Source organism: Lactuca serriola, chromosome 5, assembly GCF_051521515.1.
Source record: "Lactuca serriola cultivar US96UC23 chromosome 5, Lser_US96UC23_V15, whole genome shotgun sequence".
NCBI classification, from domain to species: domain Eukaryota; kingdom Viridiplantae; phylum Streptophyta; class Magnoliopsida; order Asterales; family Asteraceae; genus Lactuca; species Lactuca serriola.
The window spans coordinates 336,836,834-336,861,180 of NC_136412.1; the positions used below are offsets into that span (position 1 = coordinate 336,836,834).

The 24,347-nt window shown below is 38.4% G+C and overlaps 1 long non-coding RNA gene across 1 annotated transcript; it reads left to right on the forward strand.

Annotated features, from left to right (window-relative positions):
* Window positions 1–22,274: 22,274 nt before the first annotated feature.
* Window positions 22,275–22,954, forward strand: LOC145052013 (uncharacterized). The gene is made up of 3 exons (XR_013683905.1): window positions 22,275–22,604; window positions 22,738–22,807; window positions 22,896–22,954. It is a non-coding gene; the product is annotated as an uncharacterized LOC145052013 (long non-coding RNA).
* Window positions 22,955–24,347: the final 1,393 nt, after the last annotated feature.

The window sequence follows — 24,347 nt, forward strand, 5'->3', positions numbered from 1 at the left end:
CATATTACTGCAGAAGGAGATACACTTATCAGTGATGAGACACTGATAGGTCTGGATGAACCTAACAGTTACGCGGAAGCCATGGCAGGCCCTGAGTCAGCCAAGTGGAAAGAGGCAATGGACAGCGAAATACAGTCCATGTATGAAAATCAAGTTTGGAACTCGGTTGAGAATGTACCAGGTCGTAAGACAGTAGGGTGCAAATGGGTCTTCAAGAAGAAGACCGACATGGATGGTAATGTACACACATATAAGGCTAGACTGGCTGCAAAGGGTTTTTCTCAAATTCCTGGAGTGGACTATGATGAGACTTTTTCTCCAGTAGCCAAAATTAAGTCTATTCGGGTTCTGTTAGCCATAGCTGCATTTCATGACTATGAAATATGGCAAATGGATGTCAAAACCGCTTTCCTTAATGGAAAGTTGGCTGAAGATGTTTACATGAGTCAGCCAGAGGGTTTTGTCAGCAACGAGTACCCTAATAGAGTGTGTAAGCTTGAGAAATCCATTTATGGATTGAAGCAAGCACCTCGTAGATGGAATCTTTGCTTTGATGAAAAGGTCAAGGAATTTGTCTTTTCTAGGAGTGAAGATGAGTCTTGCGTGTATGTCAAGGCTAGTGGGAGTATAGTTAGTTTTTTGGTGTTGTATGTGGATGACATACTACTCATAGGAAATGACATCCCAACTCTGCGGGAAGTTAAGTCCTGGCTTGGGAAGTGTTTCTCTATGAAGGACCTAGGAGAAGCTACCTATATTCTAGGGATAAGGATCTTGAGAGATCAGAGTAAAAGACTAATTGGACTTAGTCAGAGTACCTACTTGGATAAGGTGCTGAAGAGATTCAGCATGCAGGATTCCAAGAAAGGAGAGTTACCCATCCAGAGTAACACCAGATTGAGTAAGACACAAAGCCCTAGCACTGAGGCTGAGATAGCAGAAATGAGTCGAATACCTTATGCTTCGGCTATAGGATCGATCATGTATGCTATGACGTGTACTCGACCTGATGTAGCCTTTTCCCTGAGCATGGTTAGCAGGTATCAGGCGAACCCTGGCAAGGCACACTGGACGGCGGTAAAGAATATCCTTAAGTACCTACGGAGGACTAAGGACTGGGTCCTTATCCTCGGTGGGAGTGATGACTTGAGAGTTGTAGGGTATAGTGATGCTAGCTTCCAGACTGATAGGGATAATTTCCGCTCTCAGTCGGGCTGGGTCTGTACCCTAAATGGAGGAGCAATTTCTTGGAAGAGTTCCAAGAAAGAGACAGTGGCTGATTCAACTTGTGAATCAGAGTATATTGCAGCTAGCGAGGCGGCAAAGGAGGCGATATGGCTGAAGAACTTCATTGGAGACCTTGGAGTTGTACCAGCTATTAAAGAGCCAATGGAAATTTTCTGTGATAGTGAAAGTGCTGTTGCCTTAGCCAAGGTACCAAGGGATCACGGGAGATCCAGACACATCGACAGAAAATACCATTTTATCAGACATCGAATAGAAGAAGGACTCCTCGTGGCAAAGAGGGTATCATCGGATGAGAACCCAGCAGATCCCCTCACGAAGGGACTGACTCGGGTTAAGCATCTCTAGCATGCTCGGAGCATAGGGCTGAAGGATGATATTAGATTTAGTAGTTAGATAACCCATAAATATGTAAAGTGTAATTGACATTAGATGATGAATAAAAGGTGTTTTATTTATGAGTAAAGTGTTGCTATCTCTTGTCGATCGTTTACTATATTTCTTTTGCATGTTTTGACTTCCAGAATAATTTTGTTTGGTATAACATATTATTCAAACCTCCACAGTCGGTCATATGTCGGAAGTAGGTATGAATCAAGACTGTCATGATTGGTTGCAGAGGTCTAAGGTGTTGGACAAGGCTACAACAATCATGAGTGCTCATAAGCTCTGAGCATTGGACTCAACCCACGCTCACTGGAATCACTTCATGGAATTCTATCTTGAGTGATCGTGAGACGGTAATATCATATAAGTCTTCAAACCTAGAGATATGATTTGTTACTTACAAGTTGGTTGTGCATTGATTGTATGAAAACCCATTGGTAACTCGATGTTATAAAACGTGCTTTTGTGTATAATTCAATGAGTGGTAGAACAAACATATGAGTCGAAGTTTATCTGTTCCTTCTTGGATTAGAAGCTGATATCTGGGCCCCTCGATGATTTTGTTTTGACCTATGTACCGGGCCCGGTCAGAACTAAGTTGATGTGTTCAATTAAGTTCTCTGTCAAACAAATCGGAAATCGAGAAACAAACTGCTGGACAATAAGTAAGACATTGTTCCATGTATTTGTCCGGTTGATATCTAGAACAGAGGATTATATGATCACTTATCTTAAATGGCGTATCAACATCTTCTCAGTTCCGAGAGACCTTGAAAGAGCTACGATTGCCGGTCGGTTCCTGAAGTACTGGAGTTATAGTTATTAGACTTATCCAAGTGGGAGACTGTTGGATAAGGTGTCTAAGTCCATAACTATTTCTGGTTAGTACTTGACCCGACCCGGCATGGTCCATTTGGGTTGCATGGCACCATGCAATTGGATAGACTAAATGAGAGGAATAACACTTGGAGATTATTAATATATTATAAGTTCTAATATATTAATAATATTATTTGATTAGTTTGATCAAAGAATTAATTTGGAATTAATTAAGTGATCAAAAGTTAACTAATTAAATATATGGGTTGATTATGTAAATCATTCATATCTTGTATAGTGGGCTAAGAGGCTCCATGGATTATCAAGTTGGGTTCCACCCATAGGATGCTCCATGGATGCTCCATGGGAGTTACAAACCCATGGGTCATGGAAATGAAGAGTCATGACACATTAGGGTTTACATGGTGTAACCCTAGATGCGTCAACACTATATAAGAATCCCATTCTCCACAAAATCGGCTACACATAAGAGACTAGAGGGCTTGGCCGATTTTAAGAAGTGTGTATTCTCTCAAAAGTCTTTCCAAGAGCATTTGGTGTTGTGTGAAGCATTTGAGGCATCACACTTGGGGTGCTAGGCTCACAAGGTTTCAAGGAACATAAGCAAGAACAAGGTAAGTTATTCTATCTTTCATTCAAGTTAAAATTGTTCCCCATGTATGCTAGATAGGAATATAACCTTGGAAATTCAACTTTGCATGATAATTAGACAAACATAGATCCAAGGTTATTAGGGTTGCATGTACACTTAGGAAGTGTTAGAATGCTCAAAACCCATCAGGTTCTTCACTGTCAACTTGTTTAGCTCTGTATAATCAATGTGCATCCTATGCGAACCATGCTATTTTTGACAAAACGAATCAGCGATCCCCACAGAAAACTGCTCAGACGGATGAATTGCTTGCCTAGTAGCTCCTGCAGCTGAGATGACAACTCTTGCATCTCAGGTGGTGTCAATCGATACGGCGCCTTGGAAATAGGGGTCGCACTGGCACAAGGTTGATCCTGAACTCGACCTGCCTCTCCGGAGGCACACAGGGTAACTCCTCCGGGAATACATCAGCGAATTCCGTGACAACTGGAGGAGTGAATATAGTGTCGAGCCTTGGTTGCACAACGAATTCCCTGATCCCCAATCCGCATATCCACCACTTAGCCAAACAACCTGCATATTCGTGTTGAATATAGTGTTGAGCCTTGGCTGTTGAACAAAACCTTGAACCTAACCTAGTGCCCTCTCCAAAAATGACCAGTTCTCCCCCACTTGGGGTTCGAACCACCATACGCTGACCCTCACAGTCGATCATGGCACCGAATCGACTCAGCTAGTCTATACCCACAATTACACAAACATCCCCCATAAGAATCAGAATCAAATCGATCGGAAAGGACACCCGAAGATCCCTAGTACACATTCATAATAAAACGAAGAAGCAGAAAACCCCGTGTTCGTTGGCGATAGAAACTCACAACAGACACCCCAATTTCCCCCTGGGCAAAGGAAACTCCCTACTGAAGGACTGAGAAACAAAATACCGACTCGCACCCGAGTCAAACAACATTAAAGCAGGCATGGAGCTCACTAGGAACGTACCTAACATAGGTACAAACATATGAGCATAAAATAAACATAATCAATAAGATAAGGGATAGGAACGTACTAGTCACAACATCTGGTGCTGTCCTGGCGTCCTCGACAGTGAGCTGCAAAGCGTGACCTAGAGCCCTCGGGGGCTCCGCCCTACCCTGACTCCCGTCAGTGATCCTCAATGTAGCTGCCGCGGGGGACTGCACCGACTTGGCGGCGAGCAACGGATAGCTGACCTTCACATGGACAACCAGATCACAATGATTGCAAATCCTCATAATCGGAACCGGGGCGGACTGGCGACAGTCCCTTGAAAAATTCCCCTCCTTTCCACATTTTCGGCACCCACTACTAGATCAACATGCTCCAACATGAACCTTCCTGCACTCCCCACAAGTGTGGCCACGCTGACCTCCAGACCTAGAATCAACGGCCTTGAACCGATTCGGCACCGACTGTGATTGTGTTGGGGACTGCCTCTGTCCTTCAGCTAAAACTCTATCTTAAGCTCACACCGTCTGGCGACCTCCTGCAACTCCAGCAAGGTATCACACCGCTGAGTAGAAACAAACTGTCTGATATCCGTCTTGAGCATGCTCAGATAACGAGTCATATGAGCCTGCTCTGAAGCAAACTCAAGGCAAAACATCGCCCTCTCTGTAAACATCTGGGTGATCTTCGTCACCGACTCCGATCCCTTCCTCAGATCTAAAAACTCCTAAGCCAACGTCTCCCGCTCGACTCGAAGAATGTAGCGGGTGCGAAACATGTAACGTCCCAAAATTCATGATTAAAAGTTTCATTTTAATTGAAGTAGCTTATCAAATTGGTTACTGAAAAACATAATCAAATTGTATCATTTCATAAAATCATAGTCACATGTCTCAACCCATAACATAAAATAGTAATAATGTCAGAGTATAATCCCATGAATCTCATAATGCAGAAATCATGTGTGTGCGTGATGCGCTGTTACCATGCCGGTTCCTTCCCCTTCGAATAAGAGGTCTCTGAAAACAAAATTGAAACTGTAAGCACAAAGCTTAGCGAGTTCCCCCATCATACCATATACCATACAACATACATACTGCCGGGCAATTCTAGGGTGCCCGACCTACCCTCAGGTCCTTACAACCGTGTCACGGGTACTATTCCCCTACTGCTACTATCATAAATCATCATACCATACTAGCACATAAAACATAACAGGTAGTAGCAAACCTAGATAATCATCACAAAGACAATCATCTAGCAAATAACTCCTACTAGTGGGCCGACATTGTGGCCGTAGACCCACCTCTACTGGAAGGTAACTCACCTCGTAAAGCTTAGTGTCGAATCTCACAGGAAGTAATCTATAATAGCTGCTGTGATGACTCCCGGCTATCATAATCATAATAACAATCAATCAGAATCTATTACACTACTTAGGGTAAAATGACCATTTTACCCCCTTGGCCTAACTTGAACCATTCCCAAGGCCTAATTCTAACTTATTATACCCAGTGCACCCATGGCCGATCAAAGGCTCCCTAAGGGCTCACTAATGGTCCAATTTTCTAAATTGGGCCCAACTCTTCAAATGGGCCTTTTCACAAGTCTAATAAATCGTTAGCCTAAAAATGAATAATCTCGAGTGGCCCGATATAGCCCAAAAGGCCCAATACTTCTAATTCCAATTCCCAGGCCCAGAAATAAACTCCACAATCAACCACGGGGCCCAATAGTCCAGGCCTAACCCTATAAGGTCCAAAAAACCCAAGGTAGCCACTCTGTATGCATATGTGTGGCGTACCTGGCACGTACGCTGGCCTTGACCGCAAACGGGAAGTTGACCCAGTACGCGCAACGTACCAGGGTGTACACTTAGCGTATTGGCCATCTTTCTTAGGACTTCATTTGTGACTTAATCCATTAAGCCTTCACGTCCAACTTGTAGATCTAGGTCATTTAAGACCTCCTAATCCATAAAGTCACAAACTTTATGTGCTTGGATGCATGATTGGGGTCAAAACATGATTTTGGTCCTTTTAACAAGCTTTATGACCATCAAACACTTGCATGGTTGTAGCTTAACCATCAAGGTCCGGTTTTTATGACTCTTAGTGCCTCTAAGAGCCCAAAAGGATAACTCTTATGGTATGAAATCATCAAGATGCAAGAAGCTTCAACAATGGAGTCCAAAAGTAACATTAAACACTCCTATAAACAATTCTAAGCATGCAATGGTCAAGTTTAGAACTTGATACCTCAAAAGAGTCAGAAATGATGCCATTCTCCTGGATCTACAAGCTCCTCTTGAATCCTTGCCTCTTCCTCAACCTCATTTTCTTCTAAGAACTGCAAAATCACACAAAGAAGCTCTCAAATGGCAAAAATACACATAAGTGGGTTAGGGTTTTCGAGGTGGCTGCTTAAGGGTGATAGTGAGGTTGGTCTAAAGACATAAGGTCCTTTATATAGGGATCAAAACCTAAAATTTAGGGTTTAGGACATGCACGCGTACGTTGGGCATACATGCATAGCCTCCCCGCCCCATTCTCTTGAGTATGATGCACGTACCTGGCATGGTATGGCCCATGTAATGTCCTTCTCGACCCAAATCTGGAAGCCCAACGGTCATGGCCTACACCAAATTAACCCACTACTCAAGAAGATAATTAATATTAATAACAGATAAATCCCGGATGTTACAAAACATATCCCTGAACTGATCCCATGATACCGCAGCCCTCTGCTCAACTGAGTACGATCCCATAACAAGTCTCCACAACAATTTGCTCCGGATCTCAAGAGATTCAGAGCGCACCTGAACTTTTGGTCAGAAAGGCATGAACACGTGAAGAAACACTCTCCACATCAGATAGCGACCTCATGGCCACAATCGAGTCATGGACTCCATCAAAAGTCGGGGGTTCGTATTATCTAAGTCCCGATACTGAAAGGCCCGTCTTGTCCCAGCACCTGTAGTCGCCATAGCTGCGGAGCCGCATCAGCAGCTGTCTCAGCGATGGCTGCGTAGCGATCATCAAAGAACTCCATCATCGCGGTCTTGATAGACCCGAACATCTTCGGAATATGACCCCGGAAATAGCAACCACCTCCTCACAGATGATCTCCCTGACACAATCCTCTGTCAATGTTGGCCCATCCTAACTGCCAGCTCCCGGTCCCGACCCGGATCCGGTCTCGAATCGTCTCATAACCACCATACTGAAAATAAACTAGGAAGATATCAAATAATCCATATAAATAACGGGGAACCAAATCCCAACGAAGCCCTAGGGGTTGTGACTTCCTTGCTATGCATACATGTTATGTGCTTTTAGTAGTACAGTCCAATACTACCTTCCACACCTACCTGTGTTTGTCTCAAGAATCATCACAACACCTTAACAATACTCATAAGCATAAACAAACGAGCAGTCCTCACTCCTAGAGGAAGACTAAACATCTCACTGCTGGCCGACTGACCCCTCACGACACATTCATGAAACTTCCACCAACCATGTAGCACCTGTGTATGCTAGCCATACATAACACTAGACCCTATAGACATTTGAATATCTGATCCTACCTTAAGCCCTTCATCAAACAAGAATAGGAAATAAGGCCAAACCAAACATTCTCAAGCTATAAGATCTTAGTTATATATAACCATGATGCATACACTAAAAAGTTACAGTAATGATGTCAATTTCATAATAGAAAAGGCGCTAGGCTATCATGCATCATATAATCATGCAATTCCTGAAGATCCCTAGCCTATCACTAGATGTTGTTCTAACATATCATAATATCAAATAATAGCATGGTATTTTGGGGTCTACTTATTGGCTCCGGTTGATCGTACACATCACATCCTCCTTTAGTATTTTGAAAACCATTTGAAAATCATTTTGAAAATCTTTTCCTTAGTTTGAGACTGGATTCACAAGAGTGTTCCTCCAATTCACTCAAACCAAGACTCTGATATCAACTTGTAACATCCATAAAATATCGAAAAATTTACAACTTTTACATAATTCCAAAAACAATCATTTATTACATATAGTTTTAAAAATAGGTTTTACATCAAAGTTTTTCCTAGAAATCATAACATGAACTGTGAGGAGGTGTACGATCAAGCCTTCGCCTTTCTACGATCATCTGAAGTACTTGAAACACAAAAAAAACTATAAGCCCAGAACTTAGTGAGTCTTCCCCAAAATACCACCACATAACCTACAGACAACCGCAAGCATAAACGAGCCTTCAACCTATCTGGACCGCTCCCGAGACTTTGGCATGACCGGACCGCCTCGCAGGGCCTATAACTTATCCGGATGACTCGTCAGGCCGTCAACCTGACTGGACCGCCTCGTAGGCCTATAGTGTATCCGGACCGCCCTAGGTCTATTGGCCTTCAGCACAAAGCAGGACCGCCTCAACCGAACCACACACACATGTCAATATATACATAACTCAAAAACACATAATCAATAAACAGGCAAGCACGAATCATACAGATTAATAAGCATAGCATCATCCTATCTACCAGGATACCTAACAGATCGTAACATCATAATAACATCCTAGGATAACCAGGATAACAATCCAAAAAAGGTCGACATTTGTGCCTTCAACCCATAAGTACAGTGAGGAAAACTCACCTCAAAAGCTGCTGAACTGATAAGATCTACTCCGAATCCCAGCTCCCGGCCCAAAGCCTACAACCCGCATGACCCACCCATCAAAAATGCCTTCAAAGTCAAAATTGGTCAACCATGGTCAAGGTCATGGTCAACAGTCCATGTTGACCCAACTCGTCGAGTGCATCTACCAACTCGTCGAGTTCCTTTATCACTTAAAAATGGGGAAAACCCCCAGCCAACTCACCAAGTTATCAAGACAACTCGTCGAGTCCATACAATATTCAAAATAACGGGAAAACTTGAGCCAACTCACAGAGTTGCCAGGACAACTCGTCGAGTTTTCCCAACTTAACTCATTTAGTCCCTTTTTGCCCCTTCCAACGCTTAAGAATGCAGATGTGGAACCCATGAGCTGGAAAGCCACGTAAAGTTGCTAACTTTACGTCCATGCATAACACAAGGAGGCTAAAGCACTCAAAGAAGGCCAAACAAGGGCCTTGTAAGTCCCTAATCTGCTTGTGTATCAATCAAATCCGTTTGATGGTGCGGAATCCCAATCAAACGGATGATGTCAGATCAAATAGAAGAGAAGAAGAAGAAGAATTTCAATGTTTTGAATAGATTGGAATGATGCTCCTTTACATGAGATTCACACACACACATAAGATCCTCTATTCTCTTCTGTTCATCAATCTACTCCTCAACCCTAACACCTATATATATATATATATATATATATATATATATATATATATATATATATATATATACTAGGGAATATGGGATTGGTGAACATGGGCCGTAAATGGGTTTACGGCCGTAAACCTGTTTACGACCGTAAACACAACCGTAAACACGTATACGGCCGTAAACACCAAGCTGTTTACGGTTCAAGACACAAAAATACATTTTTCTAGAAAAGTAAAGTATAAACCATATTTTTGACCCAACAATCTCCCCCTTAGTTTATAACTTTCTTTTCTTAATTGACCCAACAAGCTCCCCTAAAAAGTAGCTGGCTTTTCTTGTTAATCTTCATTGAGAGATTGGCTTCAGCATTTATCTTTAAATTCTTCACAACTTCAAAATGAACTTGATGAGTCTTCAATGAATGACTTCATCTTGAGAACTTGGGCTTTTCTTCAGAATTTGGCATTGAACACACATTGGTGAGGAGGCTTGAGTTACTGATTCTTGAAAGATAGCACTTTCAGCTTGAGAATCTTCAGAGAGAACAAATTTTATGGATCAATTCAGCAGGTTTAAGATAGCAACAGATTGATTGAGGAGGCTTCAATGTAGTCCGTCACATAATCTTCAATTTCTGTTGCACCTTGCTTCTAGGGTTGAAGGATTGAATGTTGAAAGAATAATCTTCATTTCTTGCTCCTTCGAATGAGAATTCTTCGATGCTCACGAACGAAGCCTTGGCTCAGAAATTTTCGACACAAACTCCATGAGTTTCATCTACACTTGAAATCACTTTTCAAGACAAAACAAAACTAAAAGAAAACTTAAAACAAAAACCAAATAGAAATAGCACTATTTTTGGATTTTTAATTTTCTGATTTTTGTTTGATTTTTGAAATTTTCTGATTTTTCTTTGATTTTTTTAATTTTTTTTAATTCTCTTCCTAAATTTGTGCATAGAGGAAAACTATGAAAAAATTTAACAAAAAGAAAAATATTTAGGATCAAATTTGTGAGACAGCCTGAACTTGTTTATCAGTACCTTCACCTTAATGAATAGATATGGTCAATTGTTGGTATTGTGGTCCACTTAAACACAAAGAATATTGACACACTTTTCTAAATAAACTATTTAGCTGACGAAGATCACGGGTATTGTTGTCCACTTATATTAAGCAACGAGATCTACAGGCAACCTCTTAAATGGTCCAATTTTAGTTGCACTAGAACGTGTTCCCCACTTCCCAATATACCCTAGTTATCAAGAACTTCCAAAGAACTCCTTACTTTAGGTGAGTAAACAATTATTAAGGAGGAAGTCAGATTTATAAATAGGTGCATACGTTATGTCCCAGGTCGGATATATTTCAATCACGTAGAGGGACAACATATGGCTAACTAGGATAGAGGGATTGAGAGGTAGAATGTTGCATATGTTGTGTCCCAGGTCGGATCTTCCGATCACGCAGAAGGGACAGGATATGGCTAACAGATAGAAAGAATTTCATAGATAAAGAGATGCGTAGAAATAGAGTTGCATATGTTGTATTCCAAGTCGGATCTTCCAATCACGCAGAGGAAGCAACATATGACTAACAAACAAAAAGAAAGAAAATAATCTTCTACAGACCTACTTTATCAGAACCCCCTAGTCGCCCTATCAGAACCAGAATTAAGGACATAAGTCCGTACATCAAGGAAAATTCAAACCACTGATCTAGATGCGTATTAATTTAGTGTATCATGTAGGTTCCCATGCTTATCTCACTGCTCAATCTACCCGAGCGTCGTATGGTCAGTCCAAACAATCTTATCTAAATCCACACTTTCAAATCCTTCGTGCCTACTAACACATTGAACACAGAGTCTAGACAATTCAGATTCAGTCCTTTACACATGTTTTAGACTGCCCATTATCACTTTCTTGATATCACTTCCCAATAATAACTACTAACGAAAGACTATTAAGAAAATAAAAAAAATTGTCTTTGAAATGAATCAGATTAAGATAAACTCAGTAGTATAAAGAAGAAAACTCGAACTGTAATTCACCGATTGAATTCGCATCCAGAAGGTCTGAGAATAGCACGCATAATCTCAGAACAGATCCAAAAATTCTTCATGTCATTAATCACTAGCCCCATGTGATCCTCTCCTTCTTTCCTTTCTCCCGCAAAGTTCACATACTCTCAAACAAAGTTCTGAGTGTTGTACAGTTGAGAGATGTCCCCTATGTGCCTGGAACAGCCACTACCAACAAAACAAAGTCTGATGATATGCCTCCATAGCTGCTCCGACACAGAGTGGGATCAGTTGGTCTTTGGAACCTAGTCCATTTTGAAACTGGGTCGACCTTTTTCATCCTCGCACAGTACTCTCTCCCACGACATATCCTGTTTATCACAAAGAGAAGATGTAGAAATATTAGAATTGTTATAAGACTTGGGAGATTGAGCCTTCAGAACCCATTTGTAGTTGGGTTTAACCCATTTCTTTTTCGATCTGATGGGTGGCTCAGTACTTGCTTTTGAACTTGATGTCGGCCGTTGAGATAACTTTGACATAGCCGGTCTTGGTTTCAATGGAGCATCTCTTGGATTGGGCTTCTTGCCCGACATTCCCTTCTTTCCCTTGGGATTCAGATTCTTGGCCTTGTGGGTTTGATTCTTGGCCTTCTGCGCGTTCCAGTCACCATTTTCTGAACGTGACCTGGAAGGGTTTCTTTTGAAGTATCTCCCACTTGGCGCGTTTTGCCATCCTTGTGCGTAGTAGGGAACGTATGCGCGATTAAGACAATTTCTGGAAATGTGTCCAGGTGTTCCACAGTGAAAACATGTCTTTTTCTTCACTGGGAAGTTGTCTCTTCCTGCCCCTGGTGCCATATCCATGCCTTGTCTCTTATTGATCCCACATGCACACTTGCAACAAGCACTCTGTTGCACTGAAATTAGAGGCCTGTATTTCTCAATGGCAGGTTTGTTAGTAGTAACAGAATTCGAAGCAACAGATTCTAAGTTCAAGGAATCATTGGTTTGTTCAGAAGTGTTCTCCTTGTTCTCATCTTCTACTACTTTACCTGCACATGAAGTAGCAACATTAGTATTTTCAATCTAAATACCTCCTGACACAAATCCAGCTGGTTTGCCATATTGAAGATGTGCCTCCTTGTCAATTTCGTCCTGTGTCATAGGGATGGATGTGTAGTTATGATTGAAAGGTGGAGGAACACTATCATACCCTAGACCCTTGTTTTGATTATCATTGAATTTTAATTGGGTTTCAAATAAGGACTCGACTGTCTGACTTGACACAGTATAATTTTTGAAACTAACATCTGTTTTTCCGCACTTAATTTTCAAAGTGTCAAGTTCTTCAGTTACAGCAACAAGTTGTCTCTTAATATAGTCATAATTTTCACACTTGTTGCTATACTCTTCCTGAAGCTTCCTAAAGTCTTTGGTTTTTGCTTCTAATTCAGCCTTCAGGGGTTTCTGTCCTTTCCTAAGTTGATATCCTTCGTATTTTAGGTCCTCGACTTCCCTTTTTAACAAATCATTATGTTCACGAAGAATTTTAATCGTATCTTCACAAGATGGAGAGCATGAAACTTCATTGACCGGGATGTTTGCAGAACTCATTGTATTTCCACACTTCAAAGCGTCAAGCTCTTCAATTACATCAGCAATACTAAGACGATTGAGATCTTTTGTCTTCTTGATGACAGCTACGTTCATATCCCACGATTTCGAAAGTGAATTTAGTAGCTTTTTGTTTATCTCAGATTTGGTCAAGAAGATCTCAACTATATTCATCTCAGTAGTGAGTGTGGTAAATCACTGCAACTGAGTTTCGAGGGTTTCTCCAGGCATATAATCGAAAATGTTGAAATATTGTTTTAACATATCCCGACGACTCTCTTTCATGTTTTCAACTCCCTCGTAGACCACAAAAGCCATTAAAAAGCACAACTAGTAGCCAAAATCAAACTTAAAAGTCAAACCCTTTGATTATAAACCTCAAAAGTCAACCTTAAAAGTCAAATTTAAAAAGTTAAACTCAAAAGTCAAACTTCAAAAGTCAAACTTAAAAGTCAAACCAAAAAGCTAAATTTAAAAATTTAAAAGTTAAACGAAAAATTCAAAGTTTAAAGTTAAAGGTCAAACTTGAAAGTCAAAGTCAAAATTTAAGGTCAAAAGTTAAAAAAAATAAAAGTCAAAAATCAAAATATAATTTTATTTATTAATTTTTTTATTATAATTATTAATTTATATATATATATATATATATATATATATATATATATATTATTTTGGACGAAATCGAAATTAAAAAAAAAAATTGAATTTTGGGTTAAAAGTGTCAAATTTTGAAAGTTGAAACCGAGAATAACGGGTTATGAATTAAATTTCGAATGATTGTAACAAGGGATCAGGTAGCCAACTTGGAGAAGGCGCTATGTTTATGACCTTGAGGTCCCGAGTTCGAACCTCGGCACCTCCAAATCTGCCTCCTATTTTTTTAAATGCGAAGCGAGGCTGCTGCTTGCGAGGCCAGAAACACTACTGGGCCGCAAACTCGGACCGTAAACTCCGGAAACCCTAGCCGTAAACGCCGCCACTGCCGACCCTAAACTATTTACAGCCGTAAACCCTTCAAATGTGGTAAACCTTCAACAGATTCGCGAAAAAACGACGTTTTTCACCCTTTTTTGATCCAAAACTCGATCAAAAACTTGTTTTTATGAAAAATGCAAAGAAGAAACCCCCTTTAATTTTTAGAGATCTATCAAAAAACGCAAAAATATTTCGAAAACAAGCTCCAGATTTGACAAAATTGACTGATACAATCCTTGCTCTGATACCAATTGTAAGTCCCTAATCTGCTTGTGTATCAATCAGATCCGTTTGATGGTGTGCAATCCCAATCAAACGGATGATGTCAGATCAAATAGAAGAGAAGAAGAAGAAGAATAACTAGGGAATATGGGCTTGGTGAACATGGGTCGTAAATGGGTTTACGGCCGTAAACCTGTTGACGGCCGTAAACACAACCGTAAACACGTATACGGCCGTAAACACCAAGCTGTTTATGGTCCAAGACACAAAAATACATTTTTCTAGAAAAGTAAAGTATAAACCATATTTTTGACCCAACAGGCCTAAAGCATGAGGGGGGCCTATAACATGATAAATCTTAAAGGTTTAAGCCCAAAGAGGCCACAAGCATCTAGATATGAAGTGTCGACTTCAACAAATGGCCAAACCCAAGAATGACCCCAATATGAACCAAAAATAACAATCAACTTCCAAAGGGAAATATCTAAGCAATAAAAGACCAAGTTATTGACTTTATACCTCAAAATGGTTGCAACAACAGAGAAGATATCGGATCTACAACCATCCTCTCAATCAAACCTCTTCAAACTCCAAGTTCCTTCAAAAGATCACCAAAAACTCACTCTTCAAGCTCACATACAAACACACACACACAAAATGGGAGAGAATGCACAAATTATGGTTTCTCTGGACAAAGGGGAGGACAAAGAGGCCATCCAAAGGCCATAAGGTCTTTAAATACGGTGCAACACCCTAAAAATTAGGGTTTCATAAACAACCACCAACTCGTCGAGTTGGTGCAAAAACATGCGCAGTCCAAGAGCTTCCAACACGCCGAGGTGAGGCTATCAACTCGACGAGTTTAAAAGAGAAAATTGTATTTTAAGCCATAAATCTCATACCTGGGAGTCGGAATGTTACATTTAGTGACCATTGTGTGACTAAGATTTGCGATGACGCGGTGGTTGATGGTTGGTTGACCGTTGACTTTTTGACCAGTTTGACATTTGGTCAAACTTTGGTAGAATTGAGTATATGACTAAGGAATAGTCTCGGTTTGGGATTAGGCAGCTTTGGTTAGTTATTATGTTGTTGAGGTAGCTATTAAGCTTCTGATGAGTAATTTAGGTGAGTTTCTCACTAGACTGTCTTTGTGACTCTTGAGTGTACATTACGTATGTTGATTCGAGCCCGTTATTCATGTTGGGTGGGGCCCGCTATGCGTGTTAGGAGGGGCATGTTATGTATGTTTGGGGTCTGTTATGTATGTTGGGCATGACCGTTATGCAAGTTGGGTGGAGACCGTTATGCATGTTGGGCGGGGCTCGTTATTTATGTTGGGCGGGGCCCATATTAGTATGTGGTATCTTGGGGAACTCACTAAGCTTCATGCTTATAGTTTTAGGTTTACATGTTGCATGTATTTTATCAAAACATGGAAGAGCACGACGAGATTACACCGCATCCACTAGAGTTTCTGCACTATCGTTTTATGATACTATGATGTCTTGTTTGAAAACTACATTTGAAACTATGATGATCTTTTTATGAAATGGCTTTTGGGTGGTTTGATTTATATAAAAATCAATTTTTTACTCTATATTTTGTGTACGTTACAGAGCAAAAGAAAAAAAAGTGAAAGTGATAAGAACGGAAAAACGAAAAAAGACCAGAAATCTCGAAGAAGCGCGTCACGCCCTTCAAAAGCATTTGTGTCGAATATGGATTCTTTGACCTTCATGGTTCTACACTACTATAGTCACGCTACTACATTGTTGAGTCCATAAATATACGATTTTCTCACCCTATTTTAGTTAACATCCCTTGAGAACTTTACCCAAGAGGTTAGAAAGTATTCTTATTATTTTGAAACCCTTTTGGGTCAATTTTGAAGTTGGGGAAGTGCTAGGAGTAAGGGTTTGAAGAATCACGAGCTAGAAACATAAAGAATTCACTTTGATTCGCTTGATGATCGTGTCTAGCAATCTTTCAGTGATTTTTTTTTTCTGTTTGTATCTATTGATTATAGGGTAAAACCTTTATGTTTTCACTAGATTAGATGTAACCTAATGACTTGATGTGATTTCATTGTTCGAATATTTAGTTATGTTTAATATATTATGTTTTTTTTATCAAATACCTTTTGTGTTAAAGTTTTGAATTTTATTAACTATTGCTAAATTAGTAGAATTTAGACGATCAATCTGTTTTCATTAGCTTGAATCATAGTTGTTTTATTGCCCTAAAATAATTGTGGCTAAGTTTGACGAAAACTTGGGGTTATGTAATATAATTGTAAACTTAAATGTGTAAGAAAGTGTTTGTTAACCACCGATGCGTATAATTGAGTTTTATGTCCATCAAAGTTAATTTCCTAGATTGAATCTCCTATAATATAAATGTAATTATAATTGTTTGGATAGTTAATTGCATGATCGTCGTGTTAATTGTCTTAATAATTATTCAAATTAGTTAGTCGAACCAATATAACTAATTATATTATAAATCAGTAAATAATAATTAATATTCATTGTAGTTATTTGAAATCCACTGTATCTGAACGCAAAATCAATTCTATGTGAAAACATCTTTATTTGTTTTGTCTTTAAATCTATTCTCTAGGTTTGTTTTAGTTATTTTAATTAAGATTAGTTGAATTTAAACAAAATCTTTTTTTTTTAACATTTAAATTATGAATCATTCATGTTCCCCTAGTTTACCGCATATTACCACATATAAAGCAAAACTATATTGCTACATGAGTATATTGTGTGTTGGTTAAATTGAGATAATAAAAGATTATAAATTTTGAAACCTGATAATTTTTAGTATATAAAATTATACATTACATATCTTGTTAATATTTAACTTAACAATTATTTACAAATGTTTTGAAAAGTGTCTTTAATAATCTATCGTGTAAGACAATTCGCGACCTATGACAATCTAGATTTTGATTTTTTAAGATTTTTGTTATTATTTTTATTATAGCAAACAAAAATAAAAGTCACACTTCTTTTTCAGATGAATTGTCCATTTCACGTGTTATAATACATCGGTGTTACATTCAACGTAAACAATGCGTATGAAGAAATATTGGACCCATAAACCAAACGTGAAACGAAAAACATATGATTTTTGACCCAACGAGCTTTCGTATTAACGTTTAGTTTTAATGTAATATGTTTAATGCAAGATGAACGATTAATAATGCAAGATGAACGATTTTTATTAGGCCTACTGGTATGGTGACCATGAAGTGGGTCGTGGTCTAGGTGGCCACGAACTATGACCGTGCACACCACACTGGTTCATGGTGGGTCGTGGTCGTGACCCTTCGTGCTCCGGACAACGATTCCAAACGACCAATAGTTTCATTTCTTGCATTAAATCTCGTTTGACATTTTCTTCCCCCTTCCTAACGGCTATTTTTCAATTCCTTCAACATTTACCTATAAATACTACCACTCATATTCTTATTATTTTTCATACAATTCTTCTCCCATTAGATACATTTTGTTGTTTGATCCTTCAAAAACCATGTCTCCCAAAAATAAGAAATGGTTAGAAGAGGAAGAAGAGAAATTAACACAAGCATGGGTGATAGTTTCGGAAGAAGACGCTGGTCAAACTTCCGGTTCATTTTGGAAAAATGTTGAAATTGTTTTCCATGGTTTAATGAGTTGTGTCATTCGGAATGTTGATGAAATATGCTTGAAGTGGCGCGATATGAGTGTCAAATGTTCTGAGCTCAATGGAATATACAATTTTATTATAAACAACGTATACGAAGCCGATATCGATCCGTTTAATGTGACGATGGAGCAATATGAAAACACATATCATCAACGTTTAGACATGTCAAAGCTTGGCAAAAATTATAGAATTTCCCAAAATGGAATAACCTTGCTTAAAAAAACACAAATTAGAAATTTGGTATTTTTAGCTTTTTAATTCTTAATGTTATTTTTATTGTTTTGTTATTTTAGTTAATGTAATTTTTAGTTTTAGCGTTATTTTTATTTTTTTCGTTTTAATTAATGTAGTTTTTAATTAATGTAATTTAGTATTATAAATTAATGAAAATTAGTATTTAAAAAAACAATTATATGAATTCTTATGTATTTTTGAATTAAATTTAATTTAAAAAATGAGGTGGGGTGGTGTGTTAGTGGTAGGGAAATGTGGTGCTGATGTGGCACACACCACATATGTGGTATATGGTGGGTATAATGAATGGTCATATGGATGTCAACAGAGGCAAACGAGATGGGTGCTGCATCCCCTATCCCACCCCCAAAATTTCCTCATTCCCTACCCACTGCTTGTAACTCCCGTGTTTCTAGGCTAGGCATAAATGACGATGTAATAGTCTAAGTTAATCTTTGTAATTCGTTTTAAAATAATAAAGAGGAATTATGTGAATATTATGTGAATTATGTACTTATTTACTTAATTATTATGATTTAATAAGTTAAAAATAAAAATAAGCGTCGAAAATAAACGTTAGATGAACCCGATATCTATGAAGGAAGATGTAGTGGTTGAAACAAGGATTCATAAGATATAAAGAATATCGAAATTCGAGTTATAACGAAAAAGTTAGGATCTGTCGAAGTTTCGCGACAGAACCGGCACAACGTAGTATGACGTAAAAAGTAAATTTACGATAAAGTTTTTTTTAGCCTTAGTGATCTAAACGAAAGTCGTAGAGTTCGTGAAACCGAGAGGGTGCATAAAAAGATCGCCAAATCTGACTTCGTATGAGAAAATTATGATTTTTCTAAGTTTCGACTTAGCAGCATGCAACCCAAAACTCGAAATTTAGATCGAGTGATTTTTAGCCGAAACAATCTAAACGAGAATCGAAGATCTCGTCGATATTAGTACAATGGTAAAAAGACAGATGAAAACGGACGTCAGATGAAGAAGTTATTAATTTTTAATGGACTTTTCCTGTCCCGGCCTGTTAAAAATATAACTTTAAAAATAAAGTCAAAATTAGCCGATGGAGTCTAAATGAAAGTTGTAGAGCATAGTCTCACCTACACGTGGATATAAAGAACGTAAAAAACGGAGCTATTATGCGAAAGATACGAATTTTAGAAGTTTGGAAATTCGGAGTACGCCCAGCGTACTCGTGTTCATGGTCTGACTTGGGCCACGTAGCCTACTCCATCGCATGCGACACGTATCATCCGAACTCGACACGTTTGATGCCACGCATCACGGTACACCCAGCGTACTAAGTTGTACGCCCAACGTAATGGCTATTAGAGCAGTTCGCCCAACGTACTTGAAGATTACGCCCAACGTAATTCAGGTTTCAGTTACTATAAATAGAAAGCAAGACCTTTGGGTTTTTGTTTACAAAATATATTCTCTCTCACTCTCTACTTCTTCTCTAGCTATGTTTAACCCCCCGAGGTCCCGGTATCATCCCCTAGCACTCGAAGCAATCCCGGAGCCCCGAAGTTTCCATGAAAAAGAGTTTGTCGAGTCGAAACTCTGCCCATGTGGAGCCCAGATTTTAAGAAAACGCCCCGGTTTTATCGGAAACGATTGTTTTAAGAGACGAGGTGCTGCCCAATTATCGTCTTAACAAGTGAGTGTGTAGTCACTTTCTTTTTACACATATATATGAAGTATTTTCTATAAAATACGTGCTATGCGTAATTATATTGTTAGTTTATTTGAGATGGTGTTGAATAGATGTTTTATACAAGTTTTAAACTGTATATATATATATTTATCTATAAATATGTTGGGTAAAACATGGGTAGATGAAATAGTTGATGTGTGTTAAAATGATGAGAGGCCTTGATGTTGTTGTTATTGTTGTAGTCATCTAGCGGAGTATAGATGACGACCATGGTCCTTTCTAGACAGTCCAGTGGAACGCTAGCAGGTTCGCAACCTGTAGGTGTTGGTGAACTATATGTTCAGTGGTGTACTCCATCCTCACCATGGTTGCCTTAAAGACATGTATGGTTGAGGAATCCCCTTAGCAGTAGTGTCCATCCCGATGACGATCCTTAGGCTAGGTCCCTTATGATAGGTGTTTAGGGACGTAAAGTGAGGATAATGGGAACGAGAAATCAGGGTTATTGTTGGTTGATGGAATTAATAAATTTATTATTGGTTGATGGAATTAATAAATCTATTATTATTTGTGGGTTGAAAACCCTATATGCTCACCAGACTCCCAAGCCTAACCCACTCAGCTTTTTATATTACAGGTAGTGGACCCCGAGCATAGTCGGATGATGATGATATATTTTTGGATTATAGGTCAGTAGTTGTAAATAACTGTTGTAAGGCTTATAATGTACTGTTTATGCTTTTGATCTATATCAGAACATGACATCCCGAGGTGTTGATATAAAATGAATATATATATATATATATATATATATATATATATATATATTAACTATATTATTAAACATATTGCCCATGTCTTGAAAATTAATAGGTATACATTTTATAACACCATGTACAATCTATTAAACTTACAATGTATACGATAATAGGTATACATCTTATAACACCATGTACAATTTATTAAACTTACAATGTATACGATATACACACGTATCATTGTATACGTATTCTCATGAAAACCCTAATACCCTCTAGACACTATCAACATCGTTTCTTCCAAAAACTTCTTCCAAATCTATTCCGTCTACCTCCTCACTTTCTTCAATCTCCGATAGGCTTCCATTACCACCACCCTCCTATAGTTGTCGCTATCGCCACCCTGTTGACGTTGTCCCCTCCATCGCCACCACACATTGCACCCCATAAACAAGAAAAAGCCCCCATTCGATTCTTGTCGTTACCTTTAGTCGTCGTCTGCAGCCCCGCTTCTACCTAGAAACCCTAACTCTATCTCGCTGCCACCATTGGACACTATTAACTACAATCCCTAACCCCAGAGTGTCCCCTCCATCGCCACCAGACATCGCACACCATAAACAAGAAAAATCCCTAACTCTTCTAGCTGCGACTGAGGACTTCTCTTCGACCTGCATTGAAACCTATAAACCCTCCTTCCATTGACAAACCTTTTACCTTATCCCCCGTATCTGCTGACTGCTCCTGAATTAAGGAACTCCGGTGGCTGACACATTTCCTCCGCGCTCATAATGGTACTACTTCACCATCATCTTCATCATCGTATGCCGTTTCTTTTCTATCTCTACTTTTATCTTTTTTCTTAATGTAAAATTATGTTCAGTCGTGTATTTGATTCATTATTTAACGTGAAACAGCCTGTGATGCCGGCAATGGAATTGGATTCGGAAGCGTTTGTGGAGGTGGATCCGAGCGGCAGGTACGGATGTTATAGGTTTCGATGCAGACCTTGAAGAAGTGGTCATGGAAAATATTGAAAGGCTTAGATTATCTACACAGGCATGAACCCTGTATCATTCACACATATCTCAATTGCAGCAACGTCTTCATCAATGGCAATATCAGCAAGGTACAAATATTGATCCAATAAAGGATTGGTTTTAAACATTTTTAATAATAAATATACAATTAATTAATGAATAGATATATACATATTAGGTAACAATTGGCGATTTGGGTTTGGCTGCAATAGTTGGTAAGAGCCATTGTGCACATTCAATACTGGGGACACCTGAATTCATGGCTCCTGAGCTGTACGAGGAGGATTACATGGAGCTGGTCGATTTGGGTTTAAGATGGTGACTCTTGAACTGCCTTACAACGAATGTGATAATATTGCCAGAATTTACAAGAAGGTGACATCGAGAAAAAGCCCTTCATGGAGGCGTTCAGGCAACTATTTTTCTCTACATGTGAGTTTACCATTACCATACAATGCATCAAAAGTTAATGCATAATTGGTTCTGCTTTTGTTCTTTCTTCAGGACCAGATAATTTCTACCTCATTCATGTTAGCCTTGTACCAGTTCTTGGTGTTGTTAGGGAACAGGTAATGAATATGCTACTATTGATGTTTGAACTTTGAAGAAAGAAATATACTTTATGATCATCCGATTGTTTTTTTTTCTTCAGAAAACTAAGCCTACACATCACAGTGTCCGGGAACTGCAAGATTTAGGCTTGACCCCTCACTTTTTAGCATGTCGTTCAACTCAGGTATGATTTATGAATGGGTGTGTTGTGGATAAGAGTTAAGACTTAAGCAATCAAAGTGTTGGTTTACCTTGCAACCATTTTTCGAAAACACAAAGCATAAACTCTCACAATTTTGTCGTGTACCTGTAAGTTTCTGGTTAATAGGTTGTCCTTGGCTTTGTGCTGTTCATTTCTATTTGATTGATTGATTTTGTCAACAAACAGGTTGCCAACATTCTTAATATACATGAAACAACCAGAACTACTACGGTGAGCACATGTTTATTGTCAATAGTATGTGTAGAAGGAATCTGATAATATTTATTGTCTCTTTCTCTCTCTCACTCTCTCTCTCTCTCTCTCTCTCTCTCTCTCTCTCTCTTTCTCTATCTCTATCTTTCAGTGTAGCAAGAGCTCCAAATTTACAAGAGTGGACTAACAGGGCAGAAACTTTTGACAACCTCACCAATTCTGTTAGTATCATTTTCCTCCTTTACTACTTACTACTGCAGTTCAGTTCCTACTTGTCTGTCTGAAAGAAGATTAAATTTTGTGTTGTAGGTGAAGATTGCAATGGTTGGGAAATATGTTGGCCTAACTGACTCCTATTTGTTTGTTTTTAAGGTACAATTAGAGTTATAGTTTTGCAATAACATTACAGTATGTTTGTTTTAGTTTTACTAAACTTGAACTTGAACTTGAAATCAAGTGCAGGCACGCGATTTTTCATCTTCATGGACTATATGGTTTATCATTTGGGTATTGTCTCATAATCTCATTATGTCTTTTCCCCTTTACTTCATCATTTCCTTTGTTCAAAAAAGGTCTAATTACCCTTTGATTCCTCTGTGGATCCCCCATTTGTAACTTTATTTACTTTTTGATTAATATATTTGTTTCTAATTCCAAACCAGGTTGATGAAGATGACTACTATCATTGGAGACTCAAGAAAGGGAATGTCTTGAAATTTTCGCATGATTCTGTTGCCACAAAATCACAATTAGCTCAATGAATTAGTAAGTGAAAATTTTCTTATCGCTTTTTTGTAATTTAACATTGGGTTAAATGCATATTTATGTAACAACATTAACCAAATGAGGACAAATTCTTGCATTAAGTGGAAACAAAAGTTTCCATCTTTTTAATATAACCGAGAGTCTAAGACTAGATGATCAGACAAGGCCTAAAGGGTAATCTTGTCATATCAAAATTAAAGCTTTTTATTTTCTTTTCCATGTATTGAATTTAGCTGATGTCATGGTTGGATCACGAACTCTGATTGGAGGAATTTTTAGACGCTTAGGCCTCAAGCGCTTTGAAAGTAATAAATATTTGGATTACACTCTCACTCCTATACAGGTAATTCATAAAGTGTTGTTTGGATAAAATTATATTTGAGGAAAAATTTGGAAAAAAGTTAGGAGATAACAAAGTTTGATGCAACTTGTTTCAGAAGGAGCGTCTTCAAAGGCTTCAAGAAAGATTGAACATACCATTTGATGAAGAAAGCCTTGAACATCAAGTATACTTCAACACTGCTTTAGATTTTTGTTTATAATAATGAATAATCATTACTTTGGAAAATAGTTAGCATAAATAAAAATTTATGTTATCAGCAAAAAGCTCTTATAGATTTGTGGTATTTAGCATATCCAGATGTTAAACTTCAAGGTTTGATCTCAGAGCAATGGAAGGATATGGGGTGGCATGGAGTCAATCCATCAACCGACTTCAAGTTCAATTGCACTTTTTTTTTAATTATTTGAATTTCTTGATAAATACAAAAATCTATTTTTTTCATGATAACATATTAGTTATGAATGTATAAAAAATTTCAAATTGTTTGTTGGTATGATTACAAATAGACGGGTAAAAAGGTCATTTACTCAAACATTACATTCGGCCCAAAAAAGAAACAGACTATTCTATATTCTATCACATCTCCTGTTTTTATACAAAATGTTTTTCTGATGGAGTTTTTTTTCTATAGGGGTTGCGGTTTTATTTCACTA